General features: G+C 36.4%; 1 pseudogene; it reads right to left on the bottom strand.

The window, feature by feature from the left end:
* The window catches only part of LOC112826378 (hydroxyacylglutathione hydrolase, mitochondrial pseudogene), a 137,019-nt pseudogene extending 120,162 nt beyond the window's left edge, over positions 1–16,857 (bottom strand).
* Between the last annotated feature and the right edge of the window lie 5,763 nt (positions 16,858–22,620).

The raw sequence follows: 22,620 nt of genomic DNA, 5'->3' as shown, positions 1-22,620 counted from the left end.
GGAGCCCAAGGCTGCAGATCTCATGGCCCTGAGATCATGACCCAGTCCAAAGTCAAGAGCTGAAGCCTTAACTGACAGAGTCACTCAGGTGCCCTCAATTCCTGGGGTTTTTTTTTTGTTTGTTTTATTTTTTTACCTTAATTTCATAATTGTTCAAAATACTCTCTATCAGAGGTTCAACTGCCTGGGTCACCCAGGCACCCCTCAATTCCTGTTTTTTTAATCTTAAATTCATAATTGTCTGAAATACTCTCTATCAGTGTCATGGAATTATAGTCAATGACATGGTATGTGTCATGTTATTTTCAGGATTAAATATTAATGCTGTAGGGATTATTTAGAACTATATCAAACAAAATGTTTAAAAATATACCTTATATAGAACAGGGCAAGGAGATATAAGGCTCTTCCCCACTCATGCCAGAAACAGCTGAAATCACTGGGTAGGATTTGAACTTTCACCTGCTGATGAATTGGTGATGTGGTTTAGAATAGGCAATTTCATTAAAGTTTGCAAGAAAGAAGTCCTTTACAGTTATGTATTCAGTTAGATGTCTCTCAAATATGCCATCGGGCCCTCTTTATAGGTAATTTAGATTAATATAGTAGCCTCCTAAATAGTATCTCAAACATCAGTGTCCTTAGGCTATTCCTCCACGTTGCTCTGAGAGAATATATATAATCTAAATTCCCGTGTCGGCATTCAGTGTCCTCATGATCTGGCTCCAGTCTGTCTTTTCACAGTTTTTAAACAATTTCCCGTCATCCTGAAACAGTTCTATTCCATACAATCTGCTCTCAAGCCCCCTCTAAATTTCTTTAAACATAGTTATGTATAATTAAGCATATATATAGTTAAACATGCACATAGCTAAACATTGTTATATCTCGACATTAGGAAGGGTACTCATACAGTAAGGAAAAACAAATCCATAGTGTACTTTGGAATGATGAAACAGCTTTACAAACACTGCTGAAATTTTCATAATTTTGAGTAACACCATTAATATCATGAATATTAAGGCACTGGTCTCTCTTGGACATTCTCCTCCCTTCAGAGGCGGACTGAGAATTTGGGAGGCAAAACTGTGCATGTGTTGCCAAGCTCCTTTTACTCTGATCACTCCTGGGAGCCTGGGCATACTGCAAGAACACACTCTCTGTTCCTTTCCTTTCAAATATGTTTACAAAGACGGGTCCTCCATAGGGAGGTCCAATTTTACCAATGATTTGGTAAAAAAAACTCTTTAATATACTTTTTGGGATTTACTATTAGGAAGTCCGCAAGCCTCCAAATAAAGGAAAGGTTCATCATTGGCACTTCCTTAGTAATGAAAATGACCTTGTTTCTCTATGTATCTTATATTTTAGTTATATACACTAATGGATTCAGGACATAGTGGGGAAAATGGTCATTGAATGAGTTCTCCTTCAATAATATTTCTCACTAATTTCCCATAATTAGTCAGTAAGTCAGTACGTATTCCCTTTTATTTGTCATACGTTGTTATGTGATGTTTGGATTACGGTGCTCTTGCTACTTTTGTTTTCCAAAAATATTTTTTTTGTTCTCCTTTCATCACCATTTCATGCAGAGTTTGGAGTCGATGCCTGGTATGACAAAGTCTGCCACTCTGAAATATTGTATCTTGATCTTTCCTAGGTAAAACACAGAAGATTCTTAGATGTATAATTATCTGCAAGTCTGGAATAAGAAAGTAGAGATTGTCTATTTTTTTGTCTTTCTTTGATTTTTTTTGAATATTTTTGTTTGTTTCTAGATGAAGCAAAGTGGATGCTATTTATCTCACAGTGATATCTATATTTCTAAAATGTGCACAAAGTTAAGTCTAAATAAAAGGCTGTTTGACTATCTACAGACATACAGGTAGCTGCCTTACCACTGAGAATGTCTCAAAACAAACAGATGGGACTGAGATCCATGAACGATTACAGAGGGTCACACCCCTTGCAAACATTAAGAAACATGGACAAAATAGATGAGAAAGGAAGTTTTTTCAGACATGGAAAAACAGAGAGGTGAGGGGGGTGGGTGAAATAGGTAAAGGGGATTAAGAGCACACATCGTGATGAGCACTGAGTAATGTGTATAATTTTTGAATCACTGTATTGTACACCTGAAATTAATATAACACTATATGTTAATTGTACTGGAATTAAAATTATTAAAAATCCATTACTTTCCCAATATCATAAAACAGATTAACATACATAGTAAAAAAAAAAAAAAAGACAGAAAGAAAGGAAAACAGACTATACAGGGCTGTAAACTCCAAGGGAAGAGAAACAAGAAAGGCAAACCCTGCAATTTTGGCTTCTAGGTTTCAGCACCAGGAGGCAGATCCCAAACAGAGCCCAGTGGTCTTACTGAGTTGAGGAAACAAAGATGGCAGCTAAGGTAGACTGACGCAGCTACAGTGTATGTGACTATATAACTGAGAGGAGAGATATATGCACAAAAAGATCCCACAAAAAGTTGAGAGATGTCTCAATTCCTTGGCACATTTACATGTATGTGGGAAATTATCTCTAGAAAGCAATAAACTGGTTAATTCTTAGAGCTCAATTAGGACTTGGAATAGATTGACTTCTGACCAGCCAGAATGGACAGGCTACATAATACAAGGATCACTGGGTAGAATGTTCAGAATAGTACAGCCTCAATGGTCTAACTTAGGCTTTAACTGAAGTCTGCTCTGGATAGATAGACCCATAAAGATTAAAAAAAAAAATCAAATTGCATAACAAAATAGTCCAACAGTCTTTTTATTTTTTAATTTAAAAAAATTTAAGATTTATGTATTTATTTTAGAGAGAGAGAGAGTGAGCACAAGTGGAGGGAGGGGCACCGAGGGAGAGGGAGAGAGAGAATCCTCAAGCAGACTCCCCGCTGAGCGCAGAGCCTGACACGGGGTTTGATCCCAGGATCCGGAGATAATGGCCCAAGCTTGAATGACTGAACCACCCAGGTGCTCCTGACAGTCTTCTTAAAAAGTACAACAAAATGCAGCACACAAAACAAACAAACAAACAAACAACAATTCAGTGTGTTTTATCCAATCAGAAATTACTAGACATGAAAATAAGTAAGAAAACATATCCTTTAACCAGAAGAAACATGAATTCATAGAAACAGACCCAGACATAAAGGACATGATGGAATTAGCAAAACATTAAAAGAGCCATTATTAAGATGTCTATATGTACAATACTATAAATTCCACAAATTTTGATTATGTGTCATTTTCGTTAATCCAAGATATTGCTGAAAAATAGTGATAAAGGGAAAATCTTAAAAAGAGCTCAAGAATAAAGATTTCCACAGAAACAATGCAAGCCAGATTAAGATAATGGAGAGATATCTTTAAAATAGTGAAAGACAAAAAAAAAGTCAACATAAAATTCTAGAACAAGAAAAAATATACTTCAAAAATCAAAACAAAATAAGAACTTTGCAGACAAACAAAATCTGTGAAATTTATTCTTAGCAGAACAAATATGATATATTAAAAAGAATGCATTTAAAAGACCCTCTTCATGCAGAAGAAAAATGAAACAAGGTGGAAAGTTGGATAAGCACAAAGAAATGTGGTTGCAAGAAGTGAAAAATACATAGGTAAATATAAAAGACTTCTTTTTCTTTCAGTTAACTTCTTTAAAAGATAATAGACTCTATAAGCAAAACTACTAGCATTGTTGTAAAAGATTTATAACCTATGTAGAAGGAAACTGATTAATAATAGTAATACAAGAGTTTGGGACAGAAAATGGAAGTTTACTGTTGTTGAATTTTACAGTATAGATGAAATGCATATGAAACAGCTACTGAGACAGGCCTTTGAAAATCCTCATAAATGTAAAAGAAACGAAATCATACACAGTAAATTCATTGAACATAACAAAGATAGCTATCATATCATAGCTGGAAGATACATTGAAAAATCTACTTATTTGGAGATAGTTCAGGTAGGTTTCTGAATAACCCATAGATGACACTATTAAATAACATAACTCAAAAATATTAAAGGAATTTAGAGAATATCTTGGGAGAATGAAAATTAAACAAAAATTTGTGGAATTCACCTAAAGAGGTGATCAGAGAGACACTGTGATACTAACTTATGTTAGAAAAATAAAGGGATCTAAATTCATTTAATGAGGACAATGAATACAAAACAGTTTCAAATATGATAAATATTAAACCAACTATATAATCACTTTAAATACGAAGGGTCTAAGTACACCAATTAAAAGACAGAGATTGAAAGTGGACTAAAAAACAAGGCCCAACTGTATGTTCTACAAGAAACTCACTTTAAATATAAAGACACAGGACGAAGTAAAGGGATGGAGAAAGATATACAAAGGTACACTAATCAAAAGAAAACTGAAACAGCAATATTAATTTCAAAGAATATATTAGAGTAAAGAAAATTATCAAGAATAATGAGGAGCAGGGTGCCTGGGTGGCTCAGATGGTTAAGTGTCTGCCTTCAACTCAGGTCATGATCCCGGGATCCTGGGATCGAGTCCTGCATCAGGCTCCCTGCTCGTTGGGAGTCTGCTTCTCCCTCTGCTTCTCTCTGTCTCTCTCTCTCTCCCTCTGTCTCTCATGAATAAATAAATAAAATCTTTAAAAAAACAAAAAAAGAATAATGAGGAGCATCACATAATGGTAAAGGGGTAACTTCTCCAAGAAGATAAAACAATCCTTAATATATTTACACTTAACAACAATATCATAATACATGAGGCAAAAAATGGTAGAACCTCAAGAAGAAATAGACATATCCATTCCTACAGTTAGAGACAGCAAGACTCCCTCTATTAGTAACTGACATATCCAGCAGGCAGGAAATAAGTAGGATGTAGTTGAACAGAACAATATCATCAATTAACTGGATCTATTTGACATTTATAGAATACTTCATCCAACAATAGAAAATGTATGTTCTTCTCCAACTTACGTGGAATATTCACCAACATGGACAATATTTTGAGCCATAAAACACACCTTGGCAAATTAAAAATAAAACAAAAATTATATGAAGAACATTTTCAGACTACAATAGAATTAAACTAGAAATCAGTCATAGAAAGACAGCTGGAAAATTCCCAGAATATTTGGAGACTAACAGCACACTTCTAAATAAAAATGTTTTATTTTTTTTATTTTATTTTTACTTTACTTTATTTATTTAAAGAAAAAGTCTCACGAGAAATTTTTTTAAAAGTTTTGAACTAAATGTCAAGTGATCCTAATAGTCAAGTGATCTAGGATAAAGGGGCAAATACAATGCAATGTGAAAAGAATAGTCTTTTCAACAAATGTTACTGGGACAATTGAACATCCACATTAAAAAAGAAAAAAAAAAAAGAATCTAGATACACACCGTACAACTCTTTGGACAAAAATTAGCTCAAAATAGATCATAGACCTAAATATATAACATATAACTATAAAGATTCTAGAAGATAACAGATGAGAAAATCTAGAAGACCTTGGATTTGGTGACTGTTTTTGTATCTCCAACACCAAAAGCACCATCCATAAAAGAAAAAAAAAATGTTGGAGTACCTGGGTGGCTCAGCCAGGTGAGCATCCAGTTCTTGATTTCAGCTCAGGTCGTGATCTTAGGGTCATGAGATTGAGCCCCATGTCTGGGTCCTCACTTGTCTGGGAGTCTGCTTGAGATTCTCTCTCTCCCTCTGTTCCTCTGCCCATTCACACACACTCTCTCTAAAAAAAAAAAAAAAAGTTAAACTTCATTAAAATTTAGGAATGTCTGCTCAGTGAAATAGTTTTAACAGAATAAAGGCAGAAACCACAGATTTACAAAATGTATCTGGTAAAGTACAGATATCCAAAATATGCAAAGAACTCCACAGTAGGGGTGCCTAGGTGGCTCAGTTGGTTAAGGGTCAGACTCTTGATTTCTGCTCAGGTCATGATCTTAAGAGTCATGAGATTGAGCCCCATGTCTGGCTCCACGCTCAGCGGGGAATCTTCTTGAGATTCTCTCTCTCCCTCTGCCCCCCCCCAACTCATGCTCTCACTCTCTCTCTAAAAAAAAGAAAACAAGCAACTCAATTTTAAAAAAAGAGACAAAAGATCTAAACAGATACCTTACAAAAGAATATATAGTGATGGTGAATAAGCATATGAAAAGATATTCAACATCATATGATATTGGGGAATTGAAAATTATAACAATGAGATACCACCATTAGAATGGCTAAAATCCCAAACCCAGTGTATTAGATTGCTAGGGCTGCCATAACAAAGTACCACAGACTGGGTAGTTTAAATGACAAAAATTTATTTTCTTACAGTCTTAGAGGCTACAAGTCCAAGATCCAAGTGCTGATTTCTTCTGAGGCCTCTCTCCTCTGCTTGGAGTATCCTCCTTCTTCATGTGCGTCCATCTGATCTTCCTGGTGTATGTATCTGTGTCTTGATCATCTCTTGTTATAAGGACACCAGTCATATGGATTCAGACCCACTCCAATGACTTCATTTAAAGACCCTGTCTCAAAATACAGTCATATTTTTTCAGTGCTAGGGCTTAGCACTTCCACATATGCATTTTGGCAGAAACACAACTCAGCTTATTATACACCAGATACTGGTGAGGATGTGGAGCAACAGGAACTCTCATTCATTGCTGGTGGGAATGCCAAGTGGTACAGCCATTTTGGAAGACAGTTGGCTCTTTTTTTTAAAAAGCTAAACATAATCATCATAAATTCAATAATCTTGCTCTTTGATATTTACCCAAAGAAAATGCAAGTGACGATCATGCAAAAATCTGCACACAAACGTTTATAGTACAACTGGGAAGCAACCAAGATGTCCTTCAGCAGGTGAATGGATACGTGAACTGAAGTACATCAGACAGTAGAATATTATTCAGTACTAGAAAGAAAAGAGCAATGAAGTCATGAAATGACAGGAAAGAAACTTAAAAGCATATTACTAAGTGAAAGAAGCTGTTCTAAAAAGCCTACAGACTGTAAAATTTCAAACATATGACATTTTGAAAATGGCAAAACTATAGAGAGTAAAAAGATCAGTGGTTGCCGGTGGTTGGTGGGAAAGAGAGAAGAATAGGTGGGGCACAGGGAATTTTGAGGGCAGGATATTATATATTTGTCAATAACATAGAACTATATACCACAAAGAGTAAATCAGTAGTAAACTGTGGATTTCTAGTTTAATAATAATATATCAAATATCGGTTCATGAATTGCCCCACACTAAAGCAAGATTGTAATGATAGGAGAAACTGAATGTGTGTATCTGTGGGGTGGGGGCGGATGATTGGGACTCTGAACTCTGTATATTTTGTGCATTTTCTTGGTAAATCTAAAACTGCTTTTAAAAATAAAGACTATTTTTTAAAAACTTCAAAGAAGTAAGAAAAAAAAGCCACTAAAACTCATAAATGAATTTAGATAAGGGGCAGGATACAATGGATATTTACAAATTTACTGTATTACTATGTGTTAGCAATCAGTATTTGGAAACTGAGATTTCCACAGCTTTTTTAAAAAGAGATTTTATTTATTTATTTGAGAGAGAGAGAGCAGAAGCAGGAGGAGTGGCAGAGGGAGAGGGAGAAGCAGACTCCCTGCTGAGCAGGGAGTTCTATATGGGGCCGGATCCTAGGACCCCAGGATCATGACCTGAGCCAAAGGCAGACACTTAACTAACTGAGCCACCCAGGTGCTCCAGATTTTCACAGCTTTAGAATCACAAAACGGAAATACCTTTAACATAAAAGGCACAAGATCTGTGCCTCAAAAACTACAAAACATCATTGAAATAGTTAATTTTGTGTCCATTTGACTAGGCCAGAGGGTACTTGATTCTGATCGTGTCTGAAAGGATATTTCTGGGCGAGAAATCCATTTTCAGTGGAGGCACTCAGTATATTACCCTCCCCAATGAGTGGGCTTCATCAAGTGCTTATAGGATCTGAATAGAACAAAAGTGGAAGGGAGGATTCACACACTTCCTGCCTGCCTACTTGAACAGGGACCTCAGTCCTCTCCTACCCTTGTGCTGGGATTTATACTACAATCTCCTCCTGCTTCTCAGATCTTCTAAAGTGGACTAGAATGACACCTCCAGCTTTTCTGGGTGTACAGCTTGCAGACTGCAAATCGTGTGACTTCTCAGCCTTCATAACTGCCTGAACAAACACATCATAAATCGTATATATAGACATTTATCCTATAGGTTCTCTTTCCCTGGAGAATCCTAAAACAATCACTGAAAGAAACAAATGTTGAACTAAATATGAACTATGTTCATGGGTAGAAGACTCAGTATCATCAAGATGTTAATTTTTCCAAAATAATCTGTGGCTTTATGAAATTTGAATTAAAATCCCAGAAATATTTTTTTTTAGAAATTAATCATCTCAAAACTTATGTGAAAATGAAAAATGATCTAATATTGCTTTAAAAATACAGAAAAATAGGGGCACCTGAGTGGCTCAGTTAGTTAAGTGTCCAGCTCTTGATTTAGGCTCAGGTCATGATCTCAGGGTCATGGGATCAAGCCCCACATCTGACTCTGTGCTCGACAGGGAGTCTGCTTGAGATTGTCTCTTTCCCTCTCCCCCTGCCCCTCCCCTCATGTGCATACTGCTGTATTTTAATTATGAAGCTACAATAATCAATTTGGTGTGGGAATGACCCATAGAGTGATTTATAGATAAACAGAGCAGAACAGAGTCTAGAAATTCTCATATATAGTCAGTTATATATGATCAATTAATTTTGGCTTGAATGAAAACAAAATGAACCAAAAAAGAAATAAATGATCAATTAGATTTCATTGAATTTGGAAAATATAAAAAGCCACAACTGGCAAAATACATTGAGGAAACTTATATCTGATATAGTTCTTATATTCAGTATCTACATAAATAACACTTAAAACCTATTAATAATAAGATAAACAACTTGATTTTTTAAAAACATACAAGAAACTTATACAAATATTTCTCCAAAGATGAACTGGAAAATAAGCCCATGAAAATGCTCAGCACCATTAGTCAATAGGGAAATGCAAATTAAAATCACAATGATATCCCTCTCTATAAGACTTATCACTATAATACTGGAGAGGCCAAAATTTAAAATTCTGAAATTGTCAAGTGTCGGGTAGAATGTGGAGTAACTGAACTTCCCACACATTGCCGAGTAGAAATGCAAAATGGTATAGCCACTTTGGAAACAGTCTGGCAGTTTCCTTTAACACTGAAAATTAACTTACCTTAAAATTCAGCATTCCCACTCGTAGGTATTCTTCAAGATAAATTAAAAACATTTCTGCACAAATACTTGTATGTGAATTTTCAAAGCGGTTCTATTCATAGAGCTCCACCCTGGAAGCAGTTCAAATGGCCAACTGGTGGAGAGATAGAAATCATTGCATGCCTATTCAATGGAATTTTACTCAGCAATAAGAAGGAACAAAATTCTGATATATATACAACAGCTTGATGAATCTCACAAGTATTAGGCAATTTGAAGGAAAGCAGATGGAAAAGACTATACTATATGATTACATTCATAAGAAATTATAGCCAAGGTAAAACTAGTATACGGTGACAGGGTAGCTATTTATTGCCTCTAGCCAAGGATGAGTGGAGCAGATTGACCCTAAATGAACGGAAGGAAACTTTCTGAGGTGATGAAAATATTCTGTGCCTTTGTGGATATGGCCGTCCTGCTCTTATACATTTGTCAGAATTTATGAAATTGCACTCTTAAAATTAGTGAATTTGATCGTAGGAAATCTCTGGTAATAAATACAATTAAAATTATATAGACAAGAAGAAAAAAATCGAAGTTTTAGAATCTAGTCCTTCTTCTTAACTAGCTGTATGATCATTTTTCATCCTCATACAGTTTATCTATAAAATGGTAACAAAATCACTTCCTCTATCTGGTCCATCAATTAAAAAAAAAAATCTTGCCTCAATTTCCAGAAAATGTACCTTCCGTGAACGTGCTTCATAAACTGTAAAGTATCCCTTTAAACATATTTTGATTGTTGCGTCACATGTGTTTAATGGGTGGTTGAGTAAAACAAAGCCTAACCTTAGGCTATGTTTGTGCTTCTGGGAAAAGATGAATATGTGGCAACCATTTATTTTCCACTTTTTCTCACATTGATAAAACTGATCTCTATTACAGCTATAGGTATTATTTTCAAATAACTTCCTCTCTGAAAAAAGCTGCCATCATTTCCTTTCTAATAGATTTGAATGAAGTCTTTGTTTTAGAAACCTGTCCCTCTCCTGATTTCTGTGCCTTGGGCAGAGTTACTGATGCTTTCTCCATTAGTCACTCACACAGAATTCACTGCTTCCACATAGTCAACCAGCAAGTGTCGAGCAACCATGGAGAGGCATTGTGCAAGGTTCAAGATATATAAAGGAGAATAAAACCACTCTGCATATTTTTCTTTTCACCGAATCGCCTTTACCGTACTTCCTTTACTTTCCTATTCTCCTGCCAAATCTTTGTTCAAGCTTCTGTTATTCTTGTCCATTTCCTCTTGCTGGGAACCCCATCTCAATTTCCCTGAAGGTTATCTCACACATCTAACTAAAGCACTTTTGTGATCATTCCATTCTTCCGTTCAAAAGCTCTCAGAGAGTCTCCCCTGCCCTACTGATGCAAAATGATCCAGTGGAAAAGAAACCATCTTTGGATCAGATGAATCTGAGTTTAAATTCTGATTCTTGCCAAATGACTCTATGGATGAGTAGCATATTCTTTCTAAGCTTCAGCTGCCTTATTTGTATAAAACCAATAATAATATATTTTGTGGCAGATATTACACTTTTAAAGAGTTTGATACAATGTCTGGCACATATAGTAGGTGTCTGGTAAATGGTTGTTATTATTAAGGAATAAGCACTTTGCAAGTCTTAGATTATCATTAAAATTTTGTTTGGGAAGCTTTCTACCACCAACTAGTCTTTATGCTCAGCCTCCTGACTGATGAAGAGATAATATGGAGTATTCTATACCAGCAGCAAAACTGTAGCAGTACAGTCAATGTGTTGTAAGAACCATTTAGGGTCCCAAGGATGTATGTACAAGAAGAGGGGCAGCAAAGCAATACACACTTCAGGAAATGAATTATCTTTTTATCTTGAGGTTTTGGTTTTTTTTTCTGACTTGCTCATGATGGAGAATACAATTCACATTTAAATTAAAATGTGGTTTTGTGAAGCAGCTGAACTCTTTCACTTTACATACATATTGTCACATTTCACATTTTTCTTGCAGTGCAAATGCAGATGTTTTACTTGAAAGATAATTTTTTATTTGTTAAAATTAATCAACATGTGTGATAGAGCCTCTGTTGCATCTGTACTGACTTCATTGCTCCTTGATGAGACATTTAATTGGCTGGGGCACCGTGTGTCTTTAGCGTGTGTATGTGTGTAGTTCGCGTGTGTGTTCGGGGATGATCAGGGAGGAAATGATGGGGAATGAGGGACTGAGATTGAGACAATGGGAGCTGGGAGGACTATATGCAAATATAAACTCATCTCCCACTGGAAGAGAGAGAGCTTTCAAGGAAAAGAAAGTACATTATATTTTTACCTAGTTTTAAGGTGTATCCTTATACAAATATTATTAAGTCCAAATGCAGTTCCAATATTACTACACTTGGATTATTTCTTTTTCAATAAATATCTCAGTAACCCAAAAGATACTACTGTGGTAATTTTGCTGCTGGAACCATTGGGTAGAATATAGGGTTTATCCTGAAGAGTGAACATCCCGTCTGTCAATCACCCCGTTAAGTGGTTGTTCCCCAAGGAAGTAATGATTAAGGAGGAGGTGATAATTGGACTGAAGGAAGAAACCTACTTTTATATCCTACTGTAACTTTTAAGAGTAAGGTCCTGAAGTCAAAGGTAGAGGAAGGTAGAAGACGTTCCTACTTGTGGCAGATACTCCTGTTTCTAACGGGAAAGTAGACACTAATCAGCCGCCTTGTGAGGTGGACCTGGACTCAGTATCTGTATTATCCTTATTTTTTACTACCCTCAGCCTTTGCCACAACTTTATCAAATTTCAATTACTGACTCAGTTCTCCCAGCTTTCATGTTTCCCTTCCTCCTAACAAGTCTCCTCTGACCCTTAATGTAATGTGAGTTTGCTTTGTTATTTAAGGCCACTCAATTCTTCTGTAGAAAATAAGAGAATAACAACAAAAACGTTAATAAATAAAAGTAAATATAGAAATAAACGGCTTGTGCACCATAGTCAGAATTCATGGTGATGAGAAATGTTGGGGTTTCGGAGGGAACGGTCAAGAAAGAATTCTTGAGACGTCTTGGGTGCAAAAAGCTAGTTTTATTAAAGCCCGGGGACAGGACCTGTGGGCAGAAAGAGCCGTACTGAGGTTGTGACAGGTGACCGATTACATACTTTCAAGTTGAGAAGGGGTAAGGGGTAGCGTAAGTCTCTAAGGAATTTGGAAGCAAGGTTTCCAGGACCTTGAGGGCACTAGCCACTGTTAAGAAAAGGTCATTACTACTGCCCAGTAAAACCTTCATCATGAGACCCTTCATATGTATATCAGTGGGCCATATGCTTGAAGGATGATCGTCAACGTGTATCTTGGGGGGCAGATAGAGATAAAGGGAGTTTCCAAAGCAATTTTTATATATTAAAGGAGACTTACAGGATCCTGGAGGTTGGGCTAATTTTAGGCTAAGATTTCCTTTTGCCCTTAGCAAAGTATCAACATGGAGGCAGCTGAGCAACTTGAAGTTCACTCTGCCTGTCTCAAATACTTGTGAATGGGCTGTAAGCTGTAAGGAAGTCTAATTTTTTTTTCTATATTTCTTTTACCTTTGTTCTCCACATCAATGAGACATGTTAACTACAGATAAGTGAACTATGTGACAGATTAAGCATAGATAACATAAGTAAAGCATGTGTGTGCTAAACATATAGATACAAAGATCAAGTGGCACTTAATATTTATAATACAGTAAATATACTCATGGCATGTCTTAGTATGTATAATACAGTAAATATACTCATGGCAGGTAATATTCCAGATGCACAAAAAATTCATGAGGCTCATGAAAGCACTTATCCATTTTGAGATTAGCCAACCTGGCCCTACCTGTACCCCACGAAACATGTGAATAAAATCCACAGCTTCTCATCCAGCTAAATGACAAACTACAGTTTGGCTGGGCATATTTCTCTATGTCTCTCTGATAGAACACATCTCAGGACTCCAAGTTCTTTCTACCCTGCTTCTATTCCATCCTATGTGTGCTATCCTTTCCCTTTGGCTCACATTGTGTGTTTTAACGGATTTCCTGTTCTGTGTTATTGAAAATCTCAATTTGGTCAATGAGTCTTACTGGTCCTTGAACCCTAGGATAGACTTCCTGTTGATATAATTAGAGGACACTGATGCATTAAAGTAAATCTTTTTTTTGTTGTTGCTATAGCACAACTTATATATTTCAAATGGACAAAATATTAGTTAAAGTAAATCTTTATACAAGAGCCAACATGCTCATTAATACCGTAAGCTACATTGGACTGCTTGAAAATAGCAATTGGAGATTTACAATAGTTTCTGTGGGTTTCTGCATAGATCCCGTGGGTGAAAAGGATGTAAAGACCTTGCCAGAGACTTCCTTCTGTCTGTACCCAGAGCCTGTAACAACTTTGCTCTGGTTGGCAGAGCTCACTGAGCATTTTTCTTTAGCTGGCATGTGCACCCAAGATGTGTTTGAGTCGACCCGGACAAACAAAGGCCCCAATACACCATATTACTTTGGCTTGCCTTTACCACTTGGGCCTATCTGTCCTTACTCCTGATTCTTTTTCCTCCCAACATATAGCTGCCTAAATCTTAACATATAATAGTTTTGTGAATATTTTTCTATACTTCATTGTCTGCCTTGGTCTTGATGTCTAATGAAGTTGGCTTCAGAGATGATATAAATGAGAGATGATATAAGACAACAAAGTAACTGCTGAATCAAGCTGAACCTGAGTCTTACCCAGACAGGTTTTTATTTGATCAATTATTTTTGTTTACTCAGCAGTGCCCTGTTGGCCCTGTGGCAATTTGAACATTTCAGAGGCTTTTAGTGCCACTAAATGACACAGCACTAATTGGTGACAAATTTCTAAAGCCATCTACTAGACTCATTTTTTTCTTTTTTTAAATTCACTATTTTTAATGTTTCTTCTTCTCCTCCTCTCTCCCTACCTCTCACAATTTCTGTCTTTTCTTCTAACCCTTTCTCATTTTTGTCTTTCTTACATCGCTGCCCACTTTTCATTTGCCTTTTCAAAATATCGATTTCTTTTCAAATGTCAGTGCTTCCAGGACAGGGAAGGCCTCCTTATATAGTCTCTGATGTGAAACCCTAAAATGACCAAGAGTGAGGCACTCCAAAAAACCGCAAATATGTCGCATTTTAAAACAGGATTTATACAAATTCCAAAGAAAGTTAAAAAAAATCGCTTGGAAAAGGCTTGCCCTTACGTTTTCTTGTGAGCTTATACTCTGAGACAGAGTGATTTCTTACTGATTCTGCATTTGGATAGCTAGAACTGGCTAGCCATGAACAAGTAGAAACTTGAAGACTAATGAGCATTGTTTTCTCTTCTAAACGCTCCACTGATAGACATCTGTATTTAGCAGCTTTATTATTTTAAATAACCTCTCTTCCTTGGGGCATTAAGGGAGGTTTCAAACATAATACTTCCACGTATTAAAAATTGTTGGTTCTAATGATGGTAATTTCCCCCTGAAAGCAGAGTCATTAAGAGCTATGTTTTCACTGGGTGTTTTTCCAAGAAGTTTCTTTTAAAGTCATGATAACAGCTGTTAGTTGTATTTTAAGTCTATGCTTTGGTCCTCTTGTTAATCAGAGTCTACAGTTGGCAAAATTGGAAAAGATACCACATTTCTTTATAATTTCTTTGCTTCCTCCTCCCTTCTCCTGTGATGCTTCAATATCCAAACCACCACCCTTGTACACCTCCCTCTCACCTCTGCTTTTAGAAAAGGGTGAGATATGTATCATTTAAATCTATGTGCTGCCTTCTGGCTCATTGACATGTGAAGCATCGTCAGTACATAATTTGATATTTCAGGATATGTTACTTGATCAACTACTAAGTAGGAGACACTGTCTCTTGGGATTTCATAACCATATCAAGTTATAAGGAATAGTTCCTGCCTTCAAGACACTTAAAATCAGGATGGCATAACACAAATGCAGAAAAACTTATGGTGGCACCAACAAAGTCATAAAATAATAGGTGGTAAGTTCCCAGTAAGGGGCAGATGTCTCATTTGCCGGAAAAGATGTTTTCTCTGATGACACTGATAGACATCAGGTACTCGCTAATGTGGAAGTAGTACTTTGTTTCCCCTGCAAGCTACATTGCCTGTGCGGTTGGCTGTTCCAAGAGTGAACAGAGTATTGTTCAGGAAGTATAACATAATGGAAGATAAAGAGCTTTGGGCACAACACAACAGAATTTTATCTTAGTTTGCTAGTTATTAGTTATTTGACTTGGGAAAATTACCCTCTATGAATATTAAGTTTTTGGTCTCACGGAAATTTTTGGAACAGAGTAAATTCAATGATTAATATAGAGTAATATATGTTTAATAAGAAGAAACTTCCAATAAGTGGCAACAATTATCATTATAAATGATTGCTTCTCTAAATGTAAAATGTCTTTTTGAGCATGAGGGAAAGCTTGATACGAAACATACATAAACACATTCAGTGTATTGCTATGTTAGAAATAAGTTGTGTTGAAATTTTAAGATTTTTAAAATGATTAGGGGCTCCTGGATGGCTCAGTTGGTTAAGCATCTGACTCTTGATGTCAGCTCAGGTCATGATCTCAGGGTTGTTAGATGGTGCCCCACCTCAGGCTCTATGCTCGGTGTGGAGGCTGCTTGGTGAGATTCTCTCTCTCTCGCTCTCCCTCTGCCCCACCTCCTTCCTTCCCTCTCTAAAATAATAATAATAATAATAATATTTAAAATGATTATAGAAAAGCACACATCTAATCAAGTTTCTATCAATGTCTATACATTTTCCAGATTCCTCAAATGAGCCTTAGGCCTACATGTCCAGCTGACTTCTAGGCATCTCACCAGAAGGCCGAGGGTCCATGGCAACTCAGAACACATTACCTCTGTCCTCTGATGCATCTGTTCTCCACAATGTTCTTTCTCTTTCTTTTAGTTAATGGATACACCTGATTACCCTGTTTCCCAGTTCAAAAACAGTTTCTTCTTTAATTCCTCCTTGTTCTTCACCTTGTATTCAAATCATCAATAAACAAAGATGATCCAAACTTCAAAAGATGTCTTGACTCTTCCAATTCTCTAGCCTTCTCCAGCCCCTAAGTCTTTGTAAAGAGCAGAGTTGTGTCCTGTTTTGTCATAAGTGGATATAAGTATTACCATTTTTTTCCCAGTGAATCTGGGTATCCACCTGCACCTTGCACCCTATTAAATAATACTTGATTACAACTAAATACCCAGAACTCCTTCTTGATTACACACACCTATTCTATTATTATTCAGTTCCACATTTAAAAGTTTTTCTTGAGACCAGTTACTGATCTCTAATCCTACTATTAGCACTCCAACTCATTTCTTACCAGGACACCTGCAAGAGCTCCTAACACGGCTCCCTGTTTCCACTGTTGACTCTCAAGCAGTTCAAAGGCCAATCCTGTAAAAAATGCAATGTCATTAGCCTCCTTTCCAGTCACGCTTGCCATTGCTTACTTTTTCTTAGCAACACTAGCTTGCTACTTTCTGTTTTTGAAGAAATCAAGCTTGTTTCTGTCTCAGGCTATTTCCTGTGACTTCACTCTCTCTCCTAAGATCATCTCTTTATTCTTTCATTTACTTCAAAATTAAATATCACTTTCTCATAGAAGTCTTCCTACAGTATCTTATTATAATGCTCCACTACCATTCCAACCTCACTCATGCCCTCAACTCTCTGCCTTCTTAACCATGCTGTGTTTCCTTCATAGCGCTTATCAGCACCCGGAACTTGGTCATTTGTTTTCTATGTGTTTATTGTCTACATTTCTCTTTAGAACGTCAGCTCTCTGAAGCAGTGATGGTGTCCATCTTAATCAATACTCTATCACTGATAGAGTGCAAAGCCAATGTCTGACACATGGTAGTTGGTCAATAAATTTTTAAATGAGTGAATGTTGATTGATTTAATCTGAGACTTTGAACAAGTATTTTAACCTCTCTGTTTTGGATTTATCTCTTATAAAAGAAAGCACTGAACCGGAGGACCTCTGAGGCTTCCTTCCAGCTCTAAATCTCCATCTCCCAGGGCACGGTGGCAATTTCCTCTCCAAATAGGTCCATTGTCACAGTCAAAGACAGATAGCCCGGCTGCCTTTAACAGAGGTCATGCAGATAAAAGGTGGGGAGCACTTGAAGCAAGGAGCATATGTAGTTATCGCTCAATCTACCTCATGAACATAGAAGCAGCTTCTTTTATTGAAATAGTAAATGGAAACCCTCAGGGATTCTTTCTCTCTGCGGGTCCCTCACCCAGTTCCTCATCACCGCAGCCCTTTCCAACTCTGAAGAACACAGTTTGAAAACGACCGGCCTTCAGGGACACTAACGTTTTGTTGAACATCTCACTAGAAATCTGGTTCACAGAATAGATGGCAGAATAGAACGATCAGAAGAGCCATTCTCGGGTATGCTTGGAATTGAGCATTAGGGAAAAAGCTTTGGTCTGACTGTTTTGGATTTGCCCACACAGACAAAGTGGAAACATTAATTCTTACTAGTTAAGAAACAATACAAAAGTGGTGAAATATTCACTGTTTTGGATAGCTCATAAGTAACTACTGGAATCTTTCCATTTAGAGTAATAATTGACATCATCTGTTAAAAGTTTTAGACAATACAGCTATAATAAGGTGCTGGACCTTCATTTGCTAAAATTCACTAATTATTCTGATTTGTGTTTTATACTCCCATTTTGAAATGTATGATATCTCCACTTTCTTCTATAATTTATGAAAATAATACCCAAAACAATGAAATCTAATTCAATATGCATTTTCTTATTATTCAAAACTAACATGGTATTGGCAGCTATGATTTAATTAGGATAAGTCTAGGTGCTAATTAAGATAAGCTACAGCTATGGAAAATTTTGTCAAAATATTAAAAAGAAGCATATTAAGACAAAACAGATAGTTCTTGTGACAGAATATACCCTATGTATAGGGTCAATAATTTTACAAAGCATTTTCACATCCCAAGAAACAAATAGGGCCATGTCTTTAAGTCTATAAATCTGATTTCATTTAATGCTTATTATTTTGAAATATTAGTGGTTCCATGTTTGTCTATTTTTAAAATCTCTGGATATTTCTTTTTATTTCTGTTTATATGTATAAACTATCTCCTAAGAGATTCAAAGGTTAATGTTTTTTTCCAATGTGGAAATGTGCAATGTATTTTTAGTGATACTTAATGCATAAACATGAAGAATTCTGCCAATAATATAGATTACACTACAGCAGATTGTACCATTATTTATAGGACAACTGTCGGAGGATCAAAATAAACCCTCAAAAAGTTTGCCACCACAATAATTTGAGATATGCTGAGGTGCACAATTCTGTACATAGATTAGAGAGAGAGATAGATAACTGATGGTTGATAGATAGATAAATACTTATAGTTGAGCTAATCACCTAAATGAAAATGACTACAGTCTCTAAATTAGCAGGTATGTCCCGACCTCTGTTGAGGATTAAAGGGTCATTGAGTTAAATTGGCCAGTCTTTATTATACACATACTTTTTATTATTGATTATGAGGTGAAAAAGGATATTTCATGGTATTTGACAACGATTAAAATCTCCTAACCAATTTTCTAGTTTTATTTTTTATTTTATTTTTTTAAAGATTTTATTTATTTATTTGACAGAGAGAGAGAGAGAGCACAAGCAGGGGGAGTGGCAGACTCCCCACTGAGCAGGGAGCCGGACTCGGAACTCAATTCCAGGACCCCGGGATCATGACCTGAGCCGAAGGCAGACGCTTAACTGACTGAGCCATTCAGGTGCCCCACCAATTTTCTAGCTTTAAATAATGCCCTCTAAATGTGTGTGTGCACACATGAGCATTACATATACATACGATGACTTTTTATGCTGTTTATGTCTGAGATTTTTAACTTTGTTTCCTCCTGAAGTATTTACCAAGTATATATATTTAATAATCACATATATAAATCAAATTCAATTGTCACAGGTATGTTTATTGTCTACGATCTAGGGCCCTCTCAAACAGTGATAGGTGAAATGAAAGTAAAACATCCAAGGATCGGGGCGGGGGACTGTTGTTCCAGAAGAACTGTGAGTGTGATTTCCTGGCTGCGTGACTCCTCCACGGTCATTGCTGAAGGTACTATCTTGTTTGCTGAGAAACTCAGGAGTCTGCCAAAACCTGCAAATGTGCACTCCCACTGTCTCAGGATATGCTCATCTGGTTGATAGAAGATTTCAGGACGAGAGCGCCATGACCAACTCTGAGAAGGAACATTGTGCGGTATGCATCTCTTACAAAAACCAGTGGTGACATTTCATTTATCACAAACCCCAGATGCAAAGCTCTGGCCCCATGTGGTGAGTTATTTCAAAAAGATAGCTGCTCCACACAACAGTGTCACAAGTTGCTACTTGCAAGAGTTTTACTTTTTGGCAAAGAAGAGCAGTCAGTTTCTGTTGAATTTACTTAACAATCTGGATACTGTTTTGAAAACTAAAGCAGTGGCTGCAACTATCAAGCCTAACATTTGTTACAAAATTCAGAACAAAATAACTGACAGCTGTTACTGTTATTAATACAAACACCAGTATCAATTTATGGTTACAAACTATTTCTTCTCATAGCATTTTGTTTAGGTTTGTTTTTCCGATTGATAAAATCATGTATGTTCAATGTAGAAAATGAAAATATTTGGAAATTACAAAATATTGAGAAAATAAGATTGTACATCATTCCGCCATCCATAGATATACTATTTACATATGAGCATACATTTTCCTATTTTATTCAATGGATTTGTGGATGAAATGGATATGTAAAATGCCTGGCTATTGATCAATACATATTTTTATTAAAAAATTTTGGTCCATATTGTCAATAGTTTTACATTCTCCATTTTTCATGTGATAATAATGCTTACCCATGGTATTATATTTCACCTAAAAAAAAGAAAAACTCCTTTTGTTACTGTAGTAATTTTCCAAGTGATCTCTATACAATACTTGATTTGATTGTTAGACTTTCACATTGTTTCCTTTTGTTCATTATTTTTTTGCTATTATGGATACTGTTTTAATACATATATTTGCATATACTTTCTGTGCAAATGTTGATTTATTTTCCTAGAAAATTATCTTACTGAGAACATAATAGGATTAAGGAATGTGAGTTGTTAAAAAAAAGTATGTGCTTTATTTATTTATTTATTTTTATAAATGTGTTTTAAAATTATTTTCCTTACAGGTTGGATCAATTTTTATCTTGACCAGCTGTGAATAGCAGTGCTTGTCTCGCTACCTTGAGAATCATCTAATCTTAGCCAACTTGATTATGTGTGAAATGGTGTCTCGGTACTATTTTAATTGAATTCCTTTGCTTACTTACTAGGTAGTATATTTTCGTTCTTTTTTTAAAAAAAGATTGATTGATTGATTGATTGATTTGACACAGAGAGAGAGAGCACAAGCAGGGGGGAGCGGCAAGCAGAGGGAGAAGTGGGCTTCCTGCCCAGCACGGAGCCTGACGTGGGGCTTGAGCCCAGGACCTTGGGATCTTGACCTGAGCCAAAGGCAGACACTTAACCCACTGAGCCACCCAGGTGCCCCTAGGTAGTATATTTTCTACATATTGAATGATTATTGGCTTTAAAAATGATTAGCACATCCAATTTTCCATTTTCCTTTTCATTTTTTTTAAAGAATTTATTTGAGAGAGAGAAAGTGAGAGAAAGAGTGTGCACAAGCTGGGGGAGGGGGAGTGCAGAGGGAGAGGGAGCAGCTGACTCCTCACTGAGCAGGGAGTGGTCAGATGTGGGACTCTATCCCAGAATCCAGGGATCATGACCTGAGGCAAAGGGAGATGCTTAAGCCACCCAGGCACCCTCTTTTACATTTTTAGCAGGTCTTTTAAGTATGTGGAAGTTCAATGTATTTACATTTATTTGGGGAATTGGATATTTTATTTTATCCATAAAGTTTAGAGATTTAAATTTAAAATGGACAAAAGATCAGAAGAATGTGTTCACAAGTTTCTGTTTTATGATGGTAATTTCTTTAATTTGTCCAATTAAGACTTGACCTTCAACAGACTTTTTTTTTTTTTTTTTTAAGCAGAAAGCTCAATCTTTCTCAGGCCAAATCCTTCTTTTGTTTAATTGTCCACAGGTATTTGCTTACTTATACTTTATGTTTACTTGTTCCTGTCATGTTTCCAGTACCCAAGGGAAGCAACAGAACTGAATGTCTCATCAGTCCATCAGCATTTTTAATCAGTTCTTGCCACAGAAAGTAATTTTTACACTGGCCCTGTATAATATAGTGATACTTGCCCTGCACAGGAAGTATACACGGACTATTTCAGATTTAATGCTGAGCTCCAAGATTTTGACTGGTTTACTTCACACTTACAAGCTGAATCACTTTCCAAAGCATTACCATATGCCAGGCAGATGGGTCTGGGGAAGGTTACAAACTTGATTGCATGTTGAGTCCAGACAAGCATTCCTGATAGTGTTTGTGGTCCACTCAGATCAGAGGAGCCTCTTTTTTGGTTGTAGGAGGGGCCTTATCATTCACCTTAAAATGGATATGTCAACATGCCCCTAGATCTCTACAAATTTCACTGAGGTACAAAGACCCTGAATTTTTGCTGGATTTAGTTCCCACCTTCTGATGTGCCAATTTATTACCAATAAATCTAGAGTAGTTGCTACTTTTTGCTCACTAGGTTCAATCAGCATAATGTCATCAATGTAATGGGCCAGTGTGATTTCTTTTGGAAAGGAAAGGTGATCAAAATCCCTGAGAACTAAATTATGATAAAAGACTGAAGAGTTGGTATACCACTGAAGATTCATTGCCAGCTGTGCCAGTTGAAAACAGATTCTGGTGACACTTATTAAGAGGGACAGAGAAAAATTATTTGCCCAATCGATAGCTGCATACCAGGGCTCCCCGCTCAGCAGCGTCTGCTTCTCCCTCTGACCCAACCCCCTCTTGTGCTTTGTCTCTCAAATAAATAAATAAAATCTTTTAAAAAATAAATAAAATGTACCATGTGTTGATTTGATATACCTATATAATTCAATATGATTACCACCATAGTGTTAGCCAACACCTCCATTATGTCACATATCATTTCTTTCTGTGTGTGTGTGTGTGTGTGTGTGTGTGTGTGTGTGTGTGTGATGAGAACAGTAATGATTTGTTCTCTTAGCA

This window comes from Callorhinus ursinus, unplaced genomic scaffold (assembly GCF_003265705.2).
Source record: "Callorhinus ursinus isolate GAN/ISIS: 27379988/994484 unplaced genomic scaffold, GSC_fseal_2.0 scaffold7, whole genome shotgun sequence".
Lineage (NCBI taxonomy): Eukaryota > Metazoa > Chordata > Mammalia > Carnivora > Otariidae > Callorhinus > Callorhinus ursinus.
This window is presented reverse-complemented; position numbering and strand designations above follow the sequence as displayed.